Here is a 10897-nt window from a genome sequence, read left to right on the forward strand (position 1 = left end):
AGTCTAGGTTGGATGTTTGAGACCTTTTTTCCTTCTTTAGGAAGGATTGCTATGTACTTCCATCTTATGGCTGCCTTTGCGGCATCTCAGTGGTTTTGGACTGTCGTGTTTTCATTTTCATTGGCTTCCATGTACTTTTTAATTTCCTTTTCAATTTCTTCATTAACCCTTTAATTCTTTAGTAGAATGTTCTTTAACCCCTGGTATTTGTGGTCTTTCCAAATTTTTTCTTGTGGTTGATTTCAAGTTTCATAGTGTTGTGGTCTGAAAATATGCATGGTATGATTTCTATCTTTTTCTACTTGTTGAGGGCTGGTTTGTAACCCAGTATGTGATTTATTCTGGAGAATGTTCCCTGTGCATTTGAGAAAAATATGTATTCTGCTTTATTCCTTTCTTTCTTTTTTTAATGTTTACTTCTCAGAGAGAAAAAGAGGAGAGCACACATGGGGGAGAGGCAGAGAGAGAAGGAGAAAGATGATCTGGATTGGGCTCTGTGCTTATAGCAGAGAGCCCGATGCAGGGCTGGAACTCATAAACTGTGAGACCATGACCTGCGGTGATGTCAGATGCTTAACCGACTGAGCCACCCAGGAGCCCCTCTGCTGCCTTAGGATGAAATGTTCTGAATATACCTGTTAAGTCCATCTGGTCCAGTGTGTCATTCAAAGCCATTGTTTCCGTGTTGATTGTCTGTTCAGATGATCTGTCCACTGCTGTAAATGGGGTGTTAAAGCCTCCTAGTATTATTGCATTATTATCAATGAGGTTTTTTTAATGTTTGTGATTAATTGATTTATGTATTAGGGTGTCTCCAAATTGGGAGCATAAATATCTACAATTGTTAGATCTTCTTCATGGATAGACCCCTTCATCTTTTGTTACAGTCTTTGTTTTAAACTCTAGTTCATATAAGTATGGCTTTCTTTTGCTGTCCAGTAGCATGATAAATTGTTCTCCATCCCCTCACTTTCAATCTGCAGGTGTCTTTAGCTCTAAAATGAGTCTCCTGTAGGTAGCATGTAGAAGCGTCTCATTTTTTAAAATCCATTCTGACACTGTATGTCTTTTGATTGCAACATTTAGTCCTTTTACGTTCAGACTAATAATTGATAAATATGAATTCAGTGCCATTGTATGACTTTATTTATTTATTGTTTGCCATTATGGCTGGGGATTTCTCTGTTCTCTTCTGGTCTTTGTCACTTTCGGTCTTTCTTTCTTAGTCAAGAGAGTCCCCTTTAATATTTCTTGTAGGGCTACTTTTGTGGTCACAAACTCCTTTAGTTTTTGCTTGTCTGGGAAACTCTTTCTCTCTCCTTCTATTCTGAGTGACAGCTTTGCTGGATAGAGTATTCTTGGCTGCATATTTTTTCCATTCAGCATGTTGAATATATTATGCCACTTGTTTCTGGCCTGCCAAGTTTCTGTGGAGAAATCTGCTGCTAACCTTATTTGTTTTCCCTTGTAAGTTAGGGACTTCTTTTCTCTTGCTGCTTTTAGGATTTTTTTCTTTATCTATGTTTTGCAAATTGTACTATAATATGTCTTGGTGTTGGCCCACTTTATTTGATTATGATTGGAATTCTCTATGCTTCCTGGATTTGGATGTCTGTTTCCTTCCACAGATTAGGTAAGGATTTGGCTATAATTTCCTCAAATAAACCTTCCTCTGCTGTTCCCTCTCTTCTTCTTCTGAGTCTCCTATGACACTAATGTTATGTTTTATGGAGTCACTGAGTTCCCTACATCTGTATTCATAATCCAATATTTTCCTTTCCCTCTTCTTTTCAGCTTCATTATTTCCATAATTTTATCTTCTATATCACTGATTCATTCCTCTGGTTCTTCCATCCTTGTGGTCATTACATCCCATTGGTTTCACAATTCAGTTACAGCATTTTTTATTTTGGCCTGACTAGTTTTTAGGCCTTTTATCTCTGGGATAAAGGACTCCCTGGTGTCTCCTATGCTTTTCTCAAGACTGGCTAGTATCCTTGAGGTTGTTGTTTTAAATTCTGGATCAGGCATATTGCTTATATCTGTTTTGATCAGATCCCTGGCCATGACCGTTTCCTGTTCTTTCTTTTGGGATGAGTTCCTCCATCTTGGCATTTTGTCTTAGGTCTCTGTCTTCTTCTCTGTGTTAGGAAAGCCTGTTATATTTCCTCTTCCTGAGAGTAGTGGCTATCTTAAGAAGAGGTCATATACTATCCAGGCTCTCGAGGAAGTGTCTCTGGCGTATGCTGTGTGCACTCTGTTGCTGTGTTTTGGCTGCTCTTTCCCTCAAATCAGTCCTCTGCAGAATTTCTCCTTGCTTGTAGCGGGGAGTGTTTGGACCTTGGCCATAATGTGGCGAGTTTTAACTAGGGTGTTCTGCGGTCTGCTTGTGAAAAGAGACCTGATGCTGTTTCCACTAGAGTTGAAGCTTTGCAGCACTCTGGTCAGTAGATGTGGTGCATGGGGGAGTGGGGTGGAGTGGATTGTGCTGGTCTTCATGGGGACGGGCCCGCAGCACTTGCAGAACACAGGAGGCTGGGACTTGGTGGAAGTGGTTTCAATTGCCATTGTTGGCACTGTGCTGCTTATTGAAGTTATTTTATGCTGAGGCATGTGGGAGAAAAATGGCACCAGCCGTCTCCTTTTTCCTGGGAGAACAGAGTTCATGCCTGCCACGGTTCAGGAAGCCCTCCCAGAAGAGCAAATATTCTCTTGTGTGTCCCAGGTGTCCCTCAGATCCCCTACCTTCACCTTGCCTGTGTCTGGGCCGTCTGCCTGTCTGGCAGCACAGTGCACCTGTGTTTTATCCAGACAGGCCTGCCGAGTTTCAAAACTCCAAACTTTAAGGATGTGCTATGGCCAGGACCTGGGTCCTCTGGGGGATGGTCTCACCACTCTGGGACTGGTGCAGCTTTGTCCCAGAAGGGACAAAGGAGTTGCACCAGGAGTGTGGGGTTTTGATAAAGCACAGCAAAAAGCCAGTGTCCAGGTTAGCCACCCTCAGCAGGTGTCTCTGCACTGATCCTAAGGGCCAGGCCAGCGCAATGGCAATCACTGGTTCTTTTGTCCCCTGTGAGGCAGTGACTCCTCTCCCAGTGCACGCCCAGAAGGCAGAAACAGCTCTCACCATGCTCCCAGGAGATCTTCAGATCCCATTGTCTGCCCCTGGGCCCCCACCCCCCTACGCCACAGGACCACTGCAGCACCTGCCGGGCTCCACACCACCTGCACTGCGGACCTCTAAAACTTGTCTTTAAGGGGCACCTGGATGTCTCAGTCAGTTGAGCATCTGACTTTGGCTCAGGTCATGATCTCAAGGTTCACGTTTTGAGCCCCATGTTGGACTCTGTGCTGACAGCTCAGAGCCTGGAGCCTGCTTCAGATCCTGTCTCTCCCTCCCTCTCTGCCCCTCCCCTGCTCGTGCTCTCTCTCTCTTTCAAAAATAAATTAATATTTTAAAAAATTAAAAATAAATAAATAAAATGCCAGTCTTTGAGCCTTCCTGCTTGTAGAAACTCACGATAATCAGCCTCTCTTGTTTTCCACTTGAGGGCTTTGGGGAAGTGTTTTCTTTGTGTATATCCCTATGCACTTTCCTCTCTCCCTTCCACGGCACCCACAACCTATTTCTCCCCCCCAGCCACATCTCTGCACCTCCTACCTTCCACAACGTGGCCTCTTCTCTACCTCTAGTTTTGTAGTTTGTTCTGCCAGTCCTCGGGTCAGTCTCTTGGGTGTTCAGAATGACTTGATATTTATCTAGCTGTATTTGAGGGGCGGAGCAAGCCTAAAGTTCTTCTACTACTTTCCCACCTTAGTGCCTCCTAACCTCCTCAAAACTATATTAAAATAGTTTGGCTCCTTGCATGTCCCTGGGTTACCACGAGGTTGGCTATAGGCTAAAGTCCTCATTTTTATTTTCATGGGTATGATGACAATAAATCTTGATTCTCTAAGGTAATCTGAGTGAACACCTACAATTGAAAGAGCCTATGGAACACATGACATTTTATAATAAAAATATTCCAGAAAGCAAGCACAGGGGCTTCCCTCAGTGCTCTGCCTGGACCAGACACCATCACCAGCTCTGGGTCCCAGGACCTCTTCGGCCCAGTCATGTCACCCATGCTAGCATCCAGCCATTTCTCCTAAGCTCCAAAATCTAACTCATATCAAACTACCTGCTCAGTCCCTCCATGTCCCTGTCTAATGGGCATATTAAAATGTGATGAAGGGCCGCCTGGGTGGCTCAGTCGGTTAAGCATCCGACTTCGGCTCAGGTCATGATGTCACAGTTCGTGGGTTTGGGCCCCGCGTCGGGCTCTGTCCTGACAGCCCAGAGCCTGGAGCCTGTTTCAGATTCTGTGTCTCCCTCTCTCTCTGATCCTCCCCTGCTCATGCTGTCTCTCTCTCTCAGAAATAAATAAAACATTAAAAAAAAATTTTTTTAATGTGATGTAATCCAGGGCACCTGGATTGTAATCCAGGGCTCAATTGGTTAAGATTCCGATTTTGGCTCAGGTCATGATCTCATGGTTTGTGAGTTCAAGCCCTGCACCAGGCGCTGTGCTGACAGCTCAGAGTCTGAAGCCTCCTTCAGATTCTGTGTGTCCCTCTCTCTCTGTTCCTCCCTGTTCATGCTCTGTCTCTCTCTCAAAAAAAAAAAAAATTAAAATGTGATGTAATCCAAAATGGATAAAGACCTCCCTGTCTTTATCCACTTCTCCAAGCCTTCTGAGATGGGGGCCTCAGGAAAGGTATAGCTCAGGTAAAGATGGTACTTCCTGTAAGATCTAATCAGGTCAAGATGGAGTCTCAGGTAAGGTCTAACTCAGATGAAGAATGAGATCTTAGGTAAAGTATAATCAGATGGAGATAGGATCTCAGGTAAAGTCTAACTCAGGTGATGAATGTGATCATAGGTAAAGTCTAAGTGAGGTTACAGGGTGGTCTCAGGTAAGGTCTGACTCAGATGAAGATGAGATTTCAGTTAAAGTCTAAGTCATATGAAGAGTGCAGTCTCAGGTAATGTCTGACTCAGATGAAGAGTGTGTTCTTAGGTAAGGTTTAACTCAGGTGAAGCTGGGATCTAAGGTCTAATTCAGCTAAAGAATGTAGTTTCAAGTAAAGTCTAACTCAGGTGAAGAAGGTCTCAGGTATGGTTTAACTTAGGTGAAGAGCGGGGTCTCAGGTAAGCCCTAACTCAAGTGAAGGGCATGGTCTCAAGTAACGTCTAACTCAGGTGATGGGAGGGTCCCAGCTAAGGTCTAACTCCGGTGAAATTGGGATCTCAGGCAAGGTGTAACTCAGGTGAAGATAGGGTCTCAGGTAAGGGCTAACTCTGGTACAGACAGGACCTCAGATATGTCTAACTGAGGTGAAGAATGTGATCTTAGGCAAAGTCTAAGTCAGGTGAAGGGTGTGGTCTCGGGGAAGGTCAACTCAGGTGAACAGTGTGAGCTCAGTTAAGGTCTAACTGAAGCGAGGGTAGGATCTCAGGTGAGGTCTAATTCAGCTGAAGGTGTGGTCTCAGGCAAAGGCTGATGGAGGAGGGCTCTGGGACTTAATGTGTCTCGAGGTCAGGGCCCACTTTTGGACCCTCCCCCCCATCATCAGTGGCTGGGGCTGCCCCTTTCTCCTGGGAGAAGAGGGTTTATAACTGCACCAGGCAGGGGCAGTCCCCAGGCCAGGGGAGGCCACAGAGCAGCCGTGGGCTGTTAGCCACAGTCACTCAGCAGCTGTGAGGGGGTCTGGGCCGGCGCTGCAGCCTCCAGAACAGAGGGTGGTCAAGATTGTTCTTTTAAGGGGCGCTTGGGTGGCTTAGTCGGTTAAGCGTCCGACTTTCACTTAGGTCATGATCTTGCGGTTCACGGGTTCGGGTCCCGCGTCGGGCTCTGTGCTGACTGCCAGCTCAGAGCCTGGAGCCTATTTCAGAGTCTGTGTCTCCCTCTCTCTCTGACCCTCCCCTGCTCATGCTGTCTCTCTCTCTCTCTCTCCTAGAAAAAAAAAAAGATTGTTCTTTTACACACGTGTATGAGGGGATTCCAATGGCTAATGGAAAGTTGAAGAATGCGATAGAATGGGGGTGGAAGGGGGTTATCTCGGACGTCTAGTGTTCTCTTCTAGCCAATCTGCAGCACACCCTAGAGCGGGATTTGGAGTTTGTGAAACAACAAAGCAAGGGATCCTTCCCGGTTGTGGCGGGATGACAGTCACCCCCCAGCTCTGGCGTCACCGAGTCAGCTGTGGGTGGGCAGCACCAGCAGAGCCCTTCCATCACGTCTCCTGTCTCCCCCACGNGATTGTTCTTTTAAACACGTGTATGAGGGGATTCCAATGGCTAATGGAAAGTTGAAGAATGCGATAGAATGGGGGTGGAAGGGGGTTATCTCGGACGTCTAGTGTTCTCTTCTAGCCAATCTGCAGCACACCCTAGAGCGGGATTTGGAGTTTGTGAAACAACAAAGCAAGGGATCCTTCCCGGTTGTGGCGGGATGACAGTCACCCCCCAGCTCTGGCGTCACCGAGTCAGCTGTGGGTGGGCAGCACCAGCAGAGCCCTTCCATCACGTCTCCTGTCTCCCCCACGTCCATCCCCTCCCGTCCTCCCTGGTCTCTGAGCTGCTCAAGTGGCATCACCTGAGTGCATTTGTTTCCCACCGTGACCTGCTACAACCACTAACGTCCCTGAAGCGCACCTTCTCAGGGCCTTGCTGCACCAGCCCCAGCTCCCCGGCCTTGGCCCACTGCGGAGGACAGGATGAGCCTGCTTCTGGACCCCGGTCCCCAGGCCTTGGCCCCAGGGCCAGCTTCCATGGGCTGCTGGAGCCCCGAGGGCTGGTAGGAGGAGAGGGAAGGGTAGGGTCCTGCATTTATGGACCCAGGACATTGTGAAGCCCGCTTTGTTTGGACAGAAGACCCTGGGCCACCTGGCTGGAGACGGATACAGCCAATTCCCCCCGGGGAGGGCGTGTGACTCAAGCCCTTCCCCATCCATCTCTCAGGGAGGAGCCTGTCAAGAGCTTAGCGTTATCACCCAGCACCCCTGCCCCCTATAAAGGGAGAGCCATTTCTTCGAGGACTTCTACTTTTTGTCTACTTCAGACTCCCGTCCCCAGCACTGCAAGTACCACCACCTGCTCTGCCGTCCCGGCTTGCCTTGGCCCGGGCTGGCCTCACACTGTTGAGAATGAATGATTTCTCCAGCAGAGGAGGGGGACTCCTCTCATCCTCACTTCCTGGCTCATTCCCGCCGGGAAGAGGTACCTTCAGCAAGAGAGTGCGCTTACTTTCCCAGCCATCCCGTCAAGCTTGACTGACTCCGGCCAACCTGTCTAGCTCCCAAGAGCTATGATGGATGGTATTTCAGGAGCTCCCAACCGCCCCCTCTCGGGCAGCCACTTTCCAAGCCTTGTACTGGATTCCCCACCATCTGTAGTTTGCTAAACAGAAGTTAGGAACGAGATGATGACGTGTCATGGTCCCTTGGAGCTGGAGATCCAGTCTTGAAACAGGATAGGAGCCACAGGCAGCTGGTCAACTATTTCGTTCGAGAGTTACCGGGGAGCATCTCAGAGATGCTCCCAGCCTGATCTCTGAGAATGCATCACTCGGTCCAAGATTCAGTGTCAGGAGAGTCTGAGTGGCCTCGCCTGGCTCATGGGCCCACCTCTTGGCTGCGTGCAAAAGTCCTTTGATTCGCTGTCCCACCCAAAGGGCACACAGGGCGAGAAGCTCAACTCCACAAACAAAAGCTGGGGTGCTGGGGCACCTGGGGGGCTCAGTGGGTTGAGGGGCCCACTCTTGATTTCAGCTCACGTCATGATCTTGCAGTTTTGTGGGTTCCAGCCCTAAGCCTGGCTCTGTGCCAGCAGCGCGGAGCCTGCTTGGGATTCTCTCGCTCTCTCTCTGCCCCTCCCCTGCTCGCACTTCTCTCTCAAAATAAATAAATAAACTTAAAAAAGCTGGCGTGCTACCTCCAGGAAAGAGGAAACAGATGCTGGGAAATTAGACAAATGCCCCCCCAGGACCTGTGTCTCTGTGTTTCCCCCACCGTGCGGCTAGTGGACCCCACCTTACTCCTGCAGAACCCACACACGAGAAACTCCCACACGGCAAGGTGGCCCAGAAGCGCCTCCAGGCTGCCCTCTGGAGGCCACGGGTGGGTATAACCTCCTGGACGACAGGAATCCAGTAAAGGCTGCAGAATGAAGCTAACCAGCTGGACCCTAGGGTACGATGCTCTGAGACCCAGAAAGAGTTCTCTGTGTGTTTCACATACTTTAGGAGCAATCAGTCCAGAGGCCTTCTGACTTTAATGGTCTCTGTCCACTACCTTTCCCTACTGTTACCCCCGGCCCCCTGGGTCTCACCCTCCCTCCACCAGTCACCCACCTCGGGGACCATCCATTCAGGATGGAACAATGTTGAGTCTTACAGGAAGCCTCGGACGGAGATGCCGCTGTGGTTAAACCATCTCATCAAGCGCAGGGCCCTGTTATACTCCTGCCGAACAGGATATGCCTCTGGGCTCGCAGAGTCAGCCAAATGGTTCCTTCCTCCCCGGTAAGAAGTCCACAGGCCCATTCAAATACATCCATAAATATTTATTCAGCGTTTACGAACTGGCGGGTACCATGGGACACCCTGGTGATAGCATGTTGCACTTGCAGGCTTGAGGGGAGGACACACGAGGCCACTGGATGCACACGAATGTAATTAACCATGATATTTGCCAGGAGGGAAATGTACATTCTAGAGCAGATAGCAGGAGGCCATGTGACCTGCAGGTCGGGGCTGGTTTCTCTAAAGAGGTAATGTTCGAGTGCCATCTTCAGGGTGAAGAGCTCAGTAGGCAGACGGGGAAAGTCACCTGTCTGTCGTCGGAGGCCACAGCACTGTGCTGGGCCTGGGTTGTGGGACGGAGCTTGGTCTTGATCCTCAGAGCGATCGTAAAATACTAACTAGCTCATTTTAAGCAGGCTGCTGTGGATGATTGAGGGAACTGCATAGAGGGAAGGAAAGTGAATATTTAGGGGCACCTGGGTGGCTCAGTTGGCTAACCGTCTGACTGTGGCTTGAGTCATGATCTCACAGTTCATGAGATCGAGCCCTGCTATGGGCTCTGTGCTGACAGCTCAGAGCCTGGAGCCTCCTTTGGATTCTGTGTCTCTGGCTTTCTCTGCCCCCTGCTCCACTTGTGCTCTGTCTCTTTCTCTCAAAAATAAATAAATGTTGAAAAAGAAAAAGAAAAGAAATTGAATATTTAGTCAGGAGGCCAGGCCACAGGGAGATTTGGATGAGGAAGTGGGGGAGAAGTGGGAGGATCTAGGGAGTATTTCGAACTTGGACTTGGAGGACTTGATAATGGGGTGCAGGTGAAGAGCGGCCCTGGGATTCCGGAGGGTGCACGTCCCTCTGTCGCTGCCCCTACAACACACCGCCTGTTACCGTCCCTCCCACCCCGAACTGCAATGTCATCCAGCTGGGGACCTTGGCTTGTGCTCACATCCGGGTATCTTAGGCAAACTTGGTGCATCTCCGCTCCCCGCCTGGCGGCCCTGCAGCCCTGAAATTCTCCAGTAGGTGGCAGCACACGAAAACCGAGCCGGCCACTTCTTCCGGGATGGGAACTTTGGTTTCCTCCGCAGCCTGCTGACTCCCCGTGGTCAGCTTCCCCCGCCGCGGTCCCGATTCCCAGAGAAGCCCTTCCTTCTCCCGCCTTTCTGAGCGGCCTCCGTGCAGGCGGTGACTTACCCAGGGAACTTTTCATGTGAGGCCACGGCCTGGAGCCTCTTTATTTCTGGCTGCCGGGGCTTTCCCCAGGCTGTTGTCCCCCTTCCCGGCCTTTCACAAAGCGCGCTTCTCTCCTCTGATGCGCAGCCTGGACACCCGGACCGCATCCGTGCGAGCCTGCCGGGTCAGGTCCGCGGGAGATGGGCAAAGCCCAGGCCTGAGTCAGAAGGTGGGTTTGGGTCTAGGAAAGGGGCTTGGGGTGAGCCTGGTTCTGAAAAGCTCAAAGCCTCCCCTGGGAGAGGTGAGCCACGGGGCTGCGGCCTCCTCCCTGGGTAAGGGAAGAGTGGACTTGGGGGGAGGGGGAAGGGGATGAGCTGGATGAAAAGTACAAGAACAGTGACCTAGTGAGGGAGGGATGCAGGAAGTTGAAGGTCAATTTAGGGGACCCAGTGCCAGGAGGGAAAGGATTTTCACTACCTCCGTTTTGACCTCAGTCTGTGCTTTGTGATTGCATTCGTTTTTCCCGCTTCTCTCTTAACTCAGGCGAACACGAGGCAGGCGAAGCACCCCCCCACCCCCATGGGAACCAAAAGCACCCCTTCCGCAGTGGGGACTGCCCTGAGCCCGCAGGAGCCTGCGAGCCTGACCCCAAGGCAACGATCCACCTGCCATTCACTGCCCACCCGCTTGGCCCGCCGACCTCTGTCCCACACTCGCCTTGTATGAACTTGGCCGTATTTTCAGCACTTTGGAGACCGTCTTTGAGCCGCTAGTCCATTGTCTAGTGGTGCCCTCGTGGAAATAAATTCCTTTCCTGTCTTCCCATCATCCATCTCTCTGCCTTTGACTTTGTGAGCGGCCAGAGGCCAAACCTGGTCTGTCCAAGACGCCGGAGCTAGGGGCTCTCATCCCCGGCGCCCTGGCCACAGGAGGAACACAGGCCAGAATCCAGAACCACCTTACCCGGTGCTGGGGATTCGTTTCCAGACTAGTGTAGGGGTCTGCGGCCGTAGGTGACATCAGGACTTCGTCCCCTGTTCAGAGCCTTTGTCACTGACGGAACGCTGTGGGAAGGGCTTCACCCTGTAGGAGAAACAGCCAGAGCCGCCATCCCCGCTCGTGTTCTCTGCTGGACGCCCACCGTGTGACCCCTTTTCACCTCT

General features: G+C 50.4%; 1 long non-coding RNA gene across 1 annotated transcript; it reads left to right on the plus strand.

Moving 5' to 3' along the window:
• Positions 1-9634: 9634 nt before the first annotated feature.
• LOC144244548 (uncharacterized) lies at positions 9635-10562 on the plus strand. The gene is made up of 2 exons (XR_013338978.1): positions 9635-9963; positions 10278-10562. It is a non-coding gene; the product is annotated as an uncharacterized LOC144244548 (long non-coding RNA).
• The last annotated feature ends 335 nt before the right edge of the window (positions 10563-10897 follow it).

Source organism: Crocuta crocuta, unplaced genomic scaffold (assembly GCF_008692635.1).
Source record: "Crocuta crocuta isolate KB4526 unplaced genomic scaffold, BGI_CrCroc_1.0 scaffold322, whole genome shotgun sequence".
NCBI lineage: Eukaryota > Metazoa > Chordata > Mammalia > Carnivora > Hyaenidae > Crocuta > Crocuta crocuta.